This window comes from Nesoenas mayeri, assembly GCF_963082525.1.
Source record: "Nesoenas mayeri genome assembly, chromosome: 1".
Lineage (NCBI taxonomy): Eukaryota > Metazoa > Chordata > Aves > Columbiformes > Columbidae > Nesoenas > Nesoenas mayeri.
This window is the reverse complement of record NC_137541.1, coordinates 7,023,857-7,038,261: the sequence shown is the minus strand read 5'-3', so window position 1 is coordinate 7,038,261 and position 14,405 is coordinate 7,023,857. Positions and strand designations below refer to the sequence as shown.

Genomic DNA, 14,405 nt, shown 5'->3' with positions numbered 1-14,405 from the left:
AATCAGGCTATTGAGGTTTTGCCACATTTTAAACCCCATCATTGAAAAAAGAAATACTCATAGTAATTTTGTCATTCAAGAGCTTTCTGTTCTGGGCCCCAAGTATTCTAAGAGAAATTCTACTTATTCTAAGTGAGACACTATGCCATTATGGCTCTGCTCTAGGACACCTTATCATTTAAAGCCTTGAAGTTTATGAAAAGAACAATGGCAAGCCCAGTACAAAATGTAACTACTATCCATTTTATTGCAGACTTTTAGCCTGCCCTTTGTATATAACTAATCGTGTATATGCACCCCATAAATTATACTATATGCACCCCCAAAAGCTCTGCAAGAGGGGAAGCTGAGGTTTAGGTGGAGAAAATGCTGCTACAATGCCAAGGGAATGATGAAGGTGGATGAGATTAATCCATCTAAACTACACGCTTACTTTCTTGTCATAGGAACGTAATAAAGCACCTTAGAAAGAGCTATCATTTAGGATAAGTTGGCTGAACTAGAAATGTGTGTCTCTCTCATAGAAGAGCCCTGAATAACTAGTGTAGATTAAACACTTGACTTAGAGGTAGATAAAGTTATGCCAGATGAATCACACTCATAAAAGCTGCAGGAACAATTAAGTTTTTAGCTTGTCTCTTGAGCCTTACTTTAATGCATCAATCATAAAGACTTGCTTTTCCTTTAAAAAGTTGCATTATCTTCTGAAAAGTGAACATTTAGAGTTTTGCTGATGATTTACCAGAGGAACATCATGCCTGCACCATGCTTTTTAGCTCCCATTCATTATCTAGTTGTGAAACAGTCAACTTTGCTTTTATCTCTGTGCTCTTTTGAGCTGTCAAACACATCAGATTACTCAGTGAATGCTCAAAATAAGTGAAGTCTCTACAGGTGGTAGGATCCAGTGAGGAAAGTAGGAGGCATCTTTTTCACTCCATGGGTAAACCTCAAAGCCCCAACCTACAAATTACCCACCTTTGCAAGCTTAAGACCCACCAAAAACAAGCCTTCACACTCATGGCGCTTCAAAGTTCAGAAGACTCGCCTGGTGTGGGTGAGGAGAGATTTGCAGACTCTGTGAGACATTCCTTATCCTCACTTCCCTAGCACCTGCAATGTTAACTTGAATAATTTTACATGTTGCAGATAGAAGCAGCTTTGATTATTCAGTATCTCTCCATAAAGTAATAAGAAGTCAATAATGTCTTTTGGTTAAAAAAAAAAGTAATCAAAAAAGCCAAGTAAAAACCCACTTTTGTCAGATAATGTGAGCACCAACAGAGAAGAAAGGAAAAAATCAAAATGAATGAATGTCAGTGAATTCCCCGTGACCAACACTGCTCTGTGTTTCTGCTCATGTTCATTAGCAGATCATTTAAATGAGGTATATAAACCTCAAATCTGAAGGGTCTAATTGGTTTTTACTGGGCTCAATTCCATTCATTTCTGTTTCAGAGGGTTATTACTCTTTTCTCTTGAGGAGACACACATATTTAAGAAATGAGAGAAACGGGGGCTAGGATACTGCCTGAAAAATTACATTAAAGCTCTTGGGGACAAATAACTCCTGCAAATGAGAGCCATATGCTTATGGATTGTCAACACATCTGTCGGAGAAGGCAGAAAAACCTGATTAAATCTTTCCCTCTAGCACAGCCCACAGAGCGCATGGTGGTAGCTCTTATCTTAGTCTCACTGCTCAAACACATGCTTCAGGGATGGCCAGTACCTGAGGTCAGCACCTCTTTGCTTCTCCTATTCATAGGAAGTTTCTCTGTTTCACCAAACAAACACAGAGCAGGTGCCTCAATGATTCTCCCGTTTGAAGTTGCAATGCAGATTATCTCGTTTGCCTAAATAAAGACTTGGCATGTAATCAATGTAGAATACTAGTTGGAGCACTGAAGCACCTCAGAAATCAGTGTTCCATTGTTGTGGCTATTTCTTCTGCTTAGTAGTGATCTGTCTCACAGGTCCATTGGGACAAGGCCTTTTCTTCTTTGGCTTATTATTTCTTTGAGGAGAAAGAAGCCGAACAAATTGTGTGGGTTCCATTATCTTGTTGGACGCGGGGTGAAGAGAAATGAAGGGAGCTCCTTTCACTAGGGCACTTGTACAGGACAGATCCAGCACCTTGCTGGGTGAGGCTTTCTGAGAGACTCCACACTGGTTATTTCCTTCTCTTTGACTAAGACCTGAATGTATGAAATGATGATTAAGACAGTGATGAGCTAAAATACTATCATAAACGCACCATAAAAGGTCCAAGATACTAAGAGAGGTGAAAATTTCTCACAAAATGCTGGATAAAAACAGCAGATGAAGTAAAGTCCCTTGTCCCTAAAAAACTTAAAGGGAGATGAAACGGAAGTTAAAAGCTCCTACAAGACATGTATTGAGGCTTAGGCCAGCTGAAAGTTTTTACCTCCTGTGGTCCCAGAATACTTTTAAATCCACCTAAAGACAAGGCCTATGCTTCTCCTGCCCTTTGCCCTTTCCTAGTTTCTTTCAACTAAGAAATTGTAACATATATCGAACCAGAGGGAAAAAAGAAAAATCACGTCTTGTGGTAGCAGTAGATGACTGCACTACTTTGGGTGAACCTGTATAACTCTCTTGTGTCAGGAAAGCTCTTGGGCTCCACAACTGCTCAGAGTAATGGCAAAGGAAGTGTAATTCACTGTTGAAATAGTGTTATTCTATATTTATGGGTTTTAGCTGTCCAGCTGACAAAAATAGATTGGATACCTACTGAATTTATAAATTGGTTTTTACCAGGTTCCCCTGCCACTAAACAAATTAAAAGAGAACATTTCACAACTCTCTCCATCCTCCACACCAGAGCATTGCTGCTCTGAATCAAATCACTTCATAGTGCTGCTTAATAAGAAGTAGGCATCTGTCTCCAGAGACAGCTTGATGTACGGAGCCGTAGTGCCACTAGGAATTGCTCTCTTTGTGCACTAGCACTTGGTGCAACAGTGAGGAAAAGCAAAACCACGCAAAAATGTGCAAAAGACTTGGGTTTCTGGTGTCACTCTATATGGCACGCCTTGTGTCCATAATATTTGGTGTATTATTTTTCTCCTTATAGTGGGAATTTTGTCTTTGCCTTCTTAAGACCTGTATATGTCAGGGACTCAATATGTTCCTGGGACAGCATTGAGTTAGCTGATACTGAAGCTAGGGGGAGAGATTCAGCAGACTGGAGCTGCAGCCTGATGAATATTGGTTGAATATACAATAATTGGTGAAGAACAGAGCTACTTTTTATTGGCTGCACTGATCATTCCCTCATAATGTTATACCCTGAATAAACATCAGAACATGACAGACAAGATTTTGTCTACTCAAAGGAACCTTTTTTTCTCTAACATCAGTCATTGGAATAAGCTGACAACTTTCTTAAAGAGGCTGTTGCTCAACCAAAGACTATTGGCAGGAGTTATGGGGTTGAATCCTTTGTCTGCTTTTGCAAGAGTTCAGAAAAGATGTTCATCGTATTCCCCACTGACCTTAAAAATCTATTAATACGCGTAAATAATAACACAGCATGGGATAAAGAGGTCAGTTGAGACTTGTAAGAGTAAAGAGTTGTCTTGTAACCTGTAGAACAATCTGTTCTGTTTCCTGCAGGTGTGCTGCATGCTGATCTCCTGTTGCCTTCTCCATCCAGGCCACATACAGAGACCTTACAGAACACTTCAGCATCTCCAACCATGAAAGGTAGCAAGGTTAAAAATTTTCATTTTACTATTACAGACCTTACTGTTTCTTCTTCACTGACCCCTATATTCCCACATTTCTGTGTCAGCCTCACAACCTTCCTCCTCTTTCTTCCAAACTCAACTCCACTCTAATAAACATTCAGAAAACTCCAAGTAATACAATTAATATTATTAACAAGCTGTGAAATGGAGAAAGGCATGGCTGCAGCCTTCCCTCAACACACCCCCAACCTCAGCCATTTGATCTTACTGTGCTTCCTTCATTTAATTGGTGAATTTTTTTCTATCAGTTTCATTATGAATAAAGACGCTTGGCCTTTGGTTAATGTATTCTTTAACAGATCTCTCTTTGATAGAGAACACATTTTCATTTGGAGTCGTTGCTCTACACAGTACAGATATTTGTGTTTAACTAGTAATGTTGCATTCATAGAGATTTTTAAGGCTGGAAAAAGCTGGCATTTTCAACTATTATCTGCAACACATTTGTTTCTGCCCATAAAAGGTAATAGCACCTTTTAGGTCATACATTTTTTAATAGAAATCTAAACTAGCAATGAGCCATTTCCCTTTTAATTTAAATAACATTTCAACACAATTCCTAAGAGCTATGCCAATCTAGAAAAACAACCTGTACTAGCATAGAAACTTTTGGCCATTGTTTTGGCCAGCTTATGTCCATAGAGTCATGATGATTTATACCATCTGGATTTACATCAGCTGGAAAACTAGATTCAGGGTATTGGCATCTAGGAAAGGCAATGATGTGTAAATAGTTCTTTGGCTTTGCTGTGGATGGGCTCAATTTCCCCAGATTTAGCAGCCTCATCATTAGTTTAAGCTAGTATAGTAAAAACTATTCTTTTGGAGTGTCTTTGAGGTTAAGAGACCTCAAACTCAAACACAGTTCATTTGGATTTCTATCTCAGGATGGGCTGAATTGCCCTCTGGAATTGACCCTGTTTCCCCTGATTGAGATGGTGAATTCAAAGTAGACATAGACAATTCAGAGAGGAAATGTGCTGTGGGATGGATCCTGTCCCTCCTGTTGGCCACATGTTGTGTTACAAGCCGGTGATCTGAAAGCGAGGAATCTGCTTTCATCCTGTCTGCGGAACTGATGCCAAACCACGCAAACTCAGGAGCTGGGATGTAATCACCTCCAGCAAATCTCAGGCTCAGAGAATTGCCTGATGCTGGGCAATTCTGAGTTAATCTGCAGAGGATGCTCACTTTTCTGCAAAGCCCACTCAGCAGGGACTTACATAGTGTTACAGTATAGGTTGTACAAGGTAGGATGGCCTTGCACAAGAGAATGCAAGATGAGCTAAACTAGATGCTGTTGATGTCTCTCCCAGTTCTGTCTCAAGCTTATTGTGCTGCCCTGTATAAAACCCTCACTATTTTTTTTTAACTGCCAAGAAAGGGCTAATTCTGCTTCTTCCCAGTTTCTGGTTTGTCTGTTAGAAAGCCATATCTTTGGTTTTCTAAGGCACAGGCACATTACTTATTTACTACCTACACCTGAGACCAAGGAGTGCCCTTAAGAGAGCTTGTAGGTATAGTGAAGTAAGAAAACCACAGACCTATGTTTGTCTGTAGTACAGCCTTGGGAAAATCCCACCCCTCTCATGTCCCAGGTCCAATTTATAAAATCAATCCTCTTCCCCAACAGAGAAGATCAACTGGAGGGTCTAGGGAGGCTACCTGTGCATTTGGTGATGAAATGAAGTATGAGATAAACACTCCCTCTCACTGTTGCTCTGAATAAAATGACCTGCTCAAATCACACACATACCCCTATGATTTAGCAGCAAGATGGTCTGCAGTGTGTAGTCAACCCCATTCTTTCCTTAATTTGTTTGGTAAATGTCTAAGTAATAAAGAACTACAAAGACTTAAGAGAAAAGTCATATACCACAGAAATATGGTCTCTCTTGGAAATTCCATACTGTATATCCTAACTTGGCACTATTTCATGGGTGGTGATATGAAAGCCATGCACTCTCTCCATTCCCCTTCACCTTGTCCCATTCTCTTCTTCCTCTTCCAACACTGACATAGTGTATGGAAATAGTACACAGGCACACTGCAGGCCTGGCACTGAGGTATTAAGAACATCAAAGAGGCATTTCAAAGATTTTAAGTGTAGTTTCCTTTTGGAAACATTATTTTGTTTTTTGGGCCAGACCAAATGACATAATGGGCAAAGCAAGGGCATCTTCAGATCTTTGCCTACATGGAGGGTTGCCGTAAACCTCCATCTACCCCATCTATGTGAAGAGCAGCTAATGTTTGCAGAGCAGAATCAGCTTTCTGGTGCTGCAGGGCTTCAGGGCAGCTCTAAGACTGGCTTAACTACTCTGGGGCTCTCTGCATAAAGATTCACAACAGTAACCGTGTCAGCAGTGCTGACAGCTTTCCTTTAGGCCACTCTTAGTTACCTTCCACAATTGGCTGTCACCACCTAACTCACGGCACAACAGGAAGCTCAACGTTTTACTTTGATATCAGCCATCTGCTTATCTGTGTTCTGGTCACATCCTGCTTAGTCAGTTGTAGAGGACGTGAGTAAGTTAGAAAGCAAACCACATCGCTCGGCTGTGAACCACAACTTTGTTCTTGTTGTTTTACTTAATGGAGAGTTTAAATAACTCAGTGTTCGAAACACTTATTTTGCTCCAGTTAAGATGATACAGTAGTGCACCAGGGATCAATATTAACCACAAATTTAAGGTTCAGCATCTCTGTGACTTTAAGCATGAGAAGTTGCAGAGAAAACATGCTGTCTTTTGGGAGATATTCCTGTCAAATCTGTACTGGCAGTTGTCTGAGTCCAGAATCCTCTGACTTTGGGTGTATTTCTGATTTTCTGTTGCTTTCCTGAGCTCACTGACTTCAAGGACTAGATAAAATAGATTTGACTTAATCTGCTTCTGACTAAATGGCTGCCATTCAGACGGATGCAGACATGCAGAATTGGTTTAACAAGGACAGATGCAAAGTCCTGCACCTGGGAAGGAATAAGCCCTTTCAGTAACACAGGCTGGGGATGGATGGATGTGCTGGGGAGGAGCTCTGATGAAAAGGATCTGAGAGAGTCATGGTAGGAGGTGACCATGAGCCAGCAGCATGCCCTGGCAGCAAAGAAAACCAACAGGAGAAGAGCCAGGAGACCCAGGTGATTTTTCCTCTTTGCTTAGCATTTGTTAAATCACATCTAAATACTACATCCAGATTTAGGCTCCTCATTGCAAGGAAAACATTGATCAGCTGGAGCACTCATCTTGTAACAAGCCTGGCTTGTTCAGGCTAGAGAAGATATGGTTTCAGGTGGGCCTAAAGCAGCCTCCCTGCACTTATGAGGAGGCCACCAGCGAGACAGAGCTCTGCATGGTGGGAGGAGGAGAGGTAAATTGAAACAAGAAGTGTTCTGTCCAGATGTAAATAAAAAATATTTGTATCACGAGGATTGTCAAGCACTGGAACAGATTACCCAGACTGCCCTGCCCATGTCCTTGGAGGTTTTCAAGGCTTGAATGGATGAAGCCCTGAGCAACCTGATCTCACTTGACACTGCTTGGAGCAGGGGGCTGGACTACAGACGTCCTGACAGACCTTCAAATGTCAATTATTTTATGAAATTATAAAAAATAAAAGAGTCTAGCAGAAAGTAAGAAAAAGTCAGGTAACACTGAGGCAGAATGAAAGCAAGCTGAAGAATGAAGATGTGTTGACAGAAAACTGAACTGGCTTCTGTCCTTGGGTCTGTTTTCAGGAATAGACGTTGGCACCAAATATGCCACTTAATTCTTGTCTGTGCTTCTGTTTCTGATCTGTCACAATTACTTTGTGTGTAAAATTTCCAGGGATAGATCTACATCTAGGTAAAGGAGGTTCTGACCTTGGATGATTCCTTGTTATTCTAGATTCCTCTTAGTTTCCTTTAGCTTTAGCAATGTGCAAGAGAGATAATAAAATTGTAGTAGATGAAGAGAAAGAAATTGTGCAAAGAGAGTAAACACAGTAAGAAAATAAGATCAAAATTATTTTAATACTTCTAACGTGTCCCCAGTCAGTGACATAGGTGTTTTGGACAAAAGAAAAAGAAATACTAAACCCAAAGAAGAAAACTCTAATTTTAGCAGGTTGAATTTAAAATCTTTGTTTATTAGCCAAAATCTCTTAGCTAAACAGAATACTCCTTTGTCTCTTTGTTAATACAAGAGGGATAATAAAATTAAGAGACAACACTGGATTTAAGGATAATCAGATTAAGGCTGCATTCTCTGTTTCCCTTCTAATCTTTAGTTGCAAAAACCAGCGATGTTTTGAATGATGTCTTGCAAACTGCATCTAAACAAGACAAACACCTGCTGGCCTGAGTGAAAGACTAAAGATATTGGCCAAAGTTCAGTTGTGTTGGATGAAGTCTATGCAAAGCTTCCAACTTTGGTCTGATCTACAACATCTTATTTTGGTTGTGGTACTTTCTTAAACAGAGAAGAAAGGCACTCAGCTGTAGGAGATTCTTATGTAGCAGGGAATCTGGACCAATGATCTGGTGTTATGTATCATTCTGGCCAGATCTGATCTTACATGTTTAAGGTCAATCGATTAAGGTGTATTCTCTTCATGTAGCACTAAAGACAACTGGTTGTTAAAAAGAGAAGGGTTCCCCAAACCTGTGAATTAAATACCTCCTGTGGAAAAGATGAGCGACTGAAATATAGTGATGATAGAGCTTATGAAATGAGGATTATAAACACGGGTGTGGGGGAGAAGTGGGCAAGTCAATCACACCGCCCATGTGACAGTGCTCTCAGGAATTTGCAGTTCCGTTTCTGTCTGAAATGAGCACACTCTACAGGCTCTGACTGCATAAGGAACATTTTAAAGGGGAAGAATAATTAAGCGATGACAGAGGCATCATCATTATTAGATAATCACAACCCAGGGGCATTAACAAACGTTGAGTGTCTCTAATCCCATGGGGTCTAATTATTCTGTGATAATAACCACACCTCCAAGTTTTAATTTATTCTTGTGGAGAATCTGGGAGGGAGGGTGGGGGGAAGGGGGGTACTTTAATATTTTTGCCGAAAGAAGATGCAGTTGGCCTTTCAAAAGGGCTCATCAGTATTCTAATCTAACTAGCAGTGTGATTGGCATTAAATTGTCTGCCCTTTACGGTGATCTCCAGCCAATCCGAATATTCACCCTTGCACAAACTGGTGGTTTCCCGATCTCTTAACACAGCACCAGCATGCACCAGTTCTGTTTCTTGGAGCAATTTTTGGCAAAGGAGAGGTGGATTTTCCTAGTCTGAGGAGGTTAATTTTCTGTAAAGTCATTGCCATTGGTGTGGAGAGAGAAGCAAAAACTTGCTGATTTTCTGGTATCTTGGAAGTGCTGTCTGACATGTCAAAAAGGAAGATACTAGTAAATTTAAGTGCTCTGCTTGTGCTCGGATAGAATAAAATAAAAGTGACAGACACACTCCAGGGAAAGAGCACCAGAAAAGCAAGAGAGCAAGAAAGAATCGGAAGGAAACAAGAATGACAATATAGAAAGACATCTAGTAATATCACAGCCTTTCTCAAATAAGTCAATGTCGCTCTACTTCTTCATTACTCACAGGTGAACAATTCCTATAAAAGATTACCCAGATCTTCTCAGGGTACAGGAAAAGAGAAGCACCAGTGAGGAAAGGAGAAAAGAAGACCGGGTTCTTTGGGTTCTTTGCAAATTAAGAAGCCAAGGTCTTTCCCATCTTACGTTCCTTAATTTTCTTCCAACCTATCTACCCAACAGAAGTTATTTTAGGAAACAAGGATTTATTGATTGGGCATATCTTTGTGGATCTAGGCTATTGTGTTTAAGGGTACATTTTTCCTGTGAGGTTATGGAAATGGAGAGAGAGAGTAAAAAACAAGTTAATATTCTGGGTCAATTCCACACTAATCGTTCTGTGTTGTTGAAATGTATTGCTCAGTGAAGACCATCCGCCTCTGGTGTAAACTCCAAGTCATATATCCTATTTCACCACTGTGCCTGCAAAATATCATGCACTCTCCCCAGCAGACCACAATGATAAATCACTTTTGGTTTTGGGTAGGAAGTACATTAAAGAGAGGCTTGGGAACAGAGTAATAGGGCACAGCGGACCGGCTTGGGTTAAACGTCATAGATGCCCATTAGATGTTTCCAGCTGTAACTCAAACTGAAATCAAACCAAATTGAAACCTCACAATATGAAGAAAACAAAGAATAATTACTGAGCATTTATGACTGTTTTACTCAGTGGGGCCAAGGGCTGTGGCCTGTGTTCATCGAAGCAGCACTGAGTTCACATCAAAACCAGAGCATTAGCATTTCTACAGGGAACTTCCAGCTGTGCTCTCATGTTTATTACTGCTATCTCACACTATCTGGAGTGAGCTATTGTTCAGAGACTCGTGCCCTGATGCTGAAATGACCTCCACATGGAGCCACTTCAGCATACAACCACTTCTAAATCACTTTCCAAAGAATTTCTGATCTAGAATCAATAAGGCTCTCCTTGAGGCCAGGGTCTTCTGCCTGGAGTACAGGTTCCTTCACACTGCTCTCTGAGTGCCTGCAACATCTTTGGCATATTTTCACCACTAAGTAGCAACAAATCACAGAATCACAGAATGTCAGAGATTGGAAGGGACCTTAAAGCTCATCCAGTCCAATCCCCTTGCTGGAGCAGGAACACCCAGATGAGGTTACACAGGAAGGTGTCCAGGCAGGTTTTGAAGGTCTTCAGAGGAGACTCCACAACCCCCCTGGGCAGCCTGTTCCTGTGTCTGTCACCCTCACTGAGAAGAAGTTTCTTCTCAGATTTAAATGGAACCTCCTGTGTTCCAGTTTATACCCATTGCCCCTTGTCCTATCCTTGGTTGCCACAGAGAAGAGCCTGGCTCCTTCCTCATAATACTCACCCTTTATATATTTATAAACATGAAGAGGTCATCCCTCAGTCTCACAGTATCACAGTATCACAGTATGTTTGGGATTGGAAGGGACCTCAAATAAAGAGCCCCAGCTCTCTCAGCCTTTCCTCACATGGGAGATGCTCCACTCCCTTCATCATCTTTGTTGCCCTGCGCTGGACTCTCTGCAGCAGTTCCCTGTCCTTCTTGAATTGAGGGGCTCAGAACTGGACACAATATTCCAGATGTGGTCTCAATAACAAGCAGCAGCATGTCTCCATAAAATAGGAGTGTCAGTAGAGTTCAAGCCTATAGTTCAAGGTATGTTTTTGTTGCAAGAGTGCTAATCACATGCATCTATGGAAATTCAGATTCTAGTACATGGCAGAGGATGGCCTGATTCATCTTCATTTTCACCTCTCTAATACATCTGTCTTAAGATCAGATAAATAGTCCTAAGGAGGTGTTTGACTTTCAGTTGCTGCAAGATGTGCCTAAAAGATTTGTTTATTTCAGACATACAGGAGTCATATCCATGGTATTTTAGAATAGAGATAAATTATATACTGACAATTTGAGTCTGTAGATAGAGAGATATGAGCCCAGAAAGTGCATGAATAAGAATTTCCATGGAAGAAGGGATTTTTGTAGGGTGTGCAAGCACAACCTCATTGTAACAGCACACTAAAAGATATAGTCATTCAACTCTGTAAGCCGCAGAACTCAAGGATTATCTTGTCTCATCTAAAATTACTCAGCCATGTCCTTTGCAGACCATTTGTAAAGTCATATATAGTTTAATGTGTCACTGGTTCTTATCATTTATATTGCACATTTCTGTTCCATGAACAGCAAAGACCGTCAAAGGTTTACTTTATTTTGTTTTAAACTCATGCAGTTGTTTGCAATATTTTTGTTTGCCCAATATATACAATAAATTAGCAGAGCCATATTGAAACCGATATCTCTTTTTGCTGAAACAATTAGGTTAAAGACACTCATAAACTCTAATTTCTCTTATGTTCCTCAATTTATCCCGCCTTAGGAAAACGGACCATGAGTATCCATGGACATGTACACAATTCACTAGGGTTGAAGGAGCTGCCAGTACTACTGCCAGTAGTAAACGTTAAATAGTTGAAAGCTTCTTCAAGTGCATGAGTTTTGCTAAGATGTACATTATTTCCCGAATATTACATACCCCAGCATTTTCTGGGCTTGGAACTTCTTGTAAGATATATACCCTATAAGCTCACATATTTACCTGTGTAGCCAAGCTGATAGTATCACATTTCTTTAGTAAAAAACCCTGAATGAACTTGAAATAGTACTTCTAACAGAAAGAAAAATAGCCTTTCTTACAAAATGGGATTCTGGTGGCTTGAAACAGAGATTAAGAGTGGTGTAGAAAGACACTTTCAAAATATAATGTATTACAAAGCATTATTTGTATACCACAAGCAAAGTAAATCCTGAAATATGCTAAGGCAATGGATTTAATACTTTAGGAAGATGATAATGTACTAATGCTTAAAAACCAAACATGTCTCCTGTTGAATTAGATCCTACTAATCCATGTTTATTACTGCACAGTTTCCTAAAGAAAACCCCAAAGAATTAACTAGCACAATGCCTCAATGAAAAATACGCATGAGTTTCTGTCCTTTAGCATATCGTTTTGGTACTTAGGCTATTCTGAGAAAACACTCTGAGATTCTTCTGTGCCAAAGATTCATAAATCAATACTGTTGATTCCAAAAAAAGAGACAAGGAACTTTTGCAAAATGCCTCTTCCTGCAGCTGTTGAGCATCCTCACACTGACAGGTTCTACCCACACAAAACCCAGCTGTTTAGTAACTGAACTTCCCGAAGACCCTTTAGGCTGAGCTGATCCACATCAGTTCAGATACCGATTTGCCAGGAGAATATACGAAGACCTGTTAAATTTTAAGGGGCAAATCTGCAAACATGTCTTTCCGGTTAATTGATGGCTTGTCTGCTGCCACTCGTATCCTTCAGGTTATCACCAGTTCGTTTTTCCAATGAGGAGAGAAACTGCTGAGGTTCCACAAGAATTCATCACCTTTCGCTTCTCCCTTCACTGCACTGGGACTCTGGGAGACTTTTAGCCACAATTCCTACTCTTTGCTTCTTTAGTCACTTAAGACATTTTGAAGTATTATTAAAAATACAAATATAGGTCAAAACTACATGCCTAGTTTCCTATTTTTGGCTCCAACCTGTATTTGGATGACTGCTTAAGGGTGACCTAATTATCAGCTGGGTTTAGTACCAATACATCCCCCCCAAAAGAAGTAGCATAATCTCTGGGCACTAAGAACAGTCAGAATCAATTCACTTATTTAGGAGTCTAACCACAGACTCAGAAACTTAACACTATGTGGGTAAGAGCAGCTGAAACACAACAGTTCAGAAACATACTTCTCCCATCACAAATCTCTTTGCACTATGCGACAGGGTGGTGGGCACGCTAGGCAAGATTTTCTTCCACGGATTCTTTGCAAATGCATTCTTTTAAAAAATTGGTGCTGAGATGAGGGTTAAGGCATTGGACTCCTCTGTGGTCAGAGCAGTAAGGTAATAGTACTAATAGTGGAACTAGATTTAAATATAAAATTGAATATCATACACGGATCGTTTATGCATCCATCCAGTAACGTATGTACCCTATAAAGCTTTATTTCAGATATGTGTTATATTTATCAGCTGTAATTTTATCCTAAAAATAATGAACATTATACTAGGGAAGTGTTCTATGTACTGCAAAACTAATAAAGCTTATTTTAAATGATTTTATAATAACAGTACACCTTATTTTAAATGATGTTATAATAATGGAACCTGCATTAAGTCCACACGAAATGGCACAAAAATAATCAATTTGTACTACAGCATGAAAAGTGCCATTCTGCATTTTAAACTGATCTTTTCCAACATGACACATCTACCTCAATTCATCCTTTAGCAAACTGTCAGACCTTCCTGCACACCTAACGGTAGGGTTATTTTTGGATCATCCTGGAAGCAAATCACAGCTATCTCAGTGGGTGTACTGGCCTCTAACAAAATGTCACGGTGGCAGACTTGCACTGCTGATTGGAGAAAAACGTATTGTACTGAAGTGAACAAAAAGAGAATCTTCTAAGAATGATTATTTGAACATTTTTCACTGCTTCTCAGCAGAAGCATCTTGTATATTCTATAAAATCTCTAACATTTCAACAATTGTGTTCACAACATGAATACCTTCAGCTAACAAAGACAATCTTTATGCTATATTAGGGGGTAAAGAAAATAATGAACCACGGATGCTAACTATAATTCTTTGCTTTTAGCAGGGGAAAAGGATGAATTAATTCTTACAGGACAGGCACTGTAAGCAGGTTTTTTTTCCTCTCTTTTTTTTTTTCAGTATATTCTATACTTCACAGGCTTTCTTTTTTGAGGTTGCTATTCTTCAATGTCAGTATCTGTCTGAAAATGAGTATTTTTAGACTTTAGTGCTTAGGAGAGCTTTTTTTCAACGTAAGAGTTAATGGCTGAATTCTGATATAATATAGCAAAAGCTGGGCTGGATTTTAAGAGGTTGTTAAAGAAAAATGTCTTATTTTCTACACTGACAGTATTTCTTTGCAGAAAGATTTCTTCCTAGGTTTACACAGCAGATAAAACTCAGGAGCTTTTTTACCGAAG

At 39.9% G+C, this 14,405-nt stretch overlaps 1 protein-coding gene across 13 annotated transcripts in view; it reads right to left on the bottom strand.

Moving 5' to 3' along the window:
* The window catches only part of CELF2 (CUGBP Elav-like family member 2), a gene marked incomplete at both ends in the record, with an annotated part of 370,914 nt that overhangs the window by 15,170 nt on the left and 341,339 nt on the right, over positions 1-14,405 (bottom strand). The window lies entirely within an intron of this gene.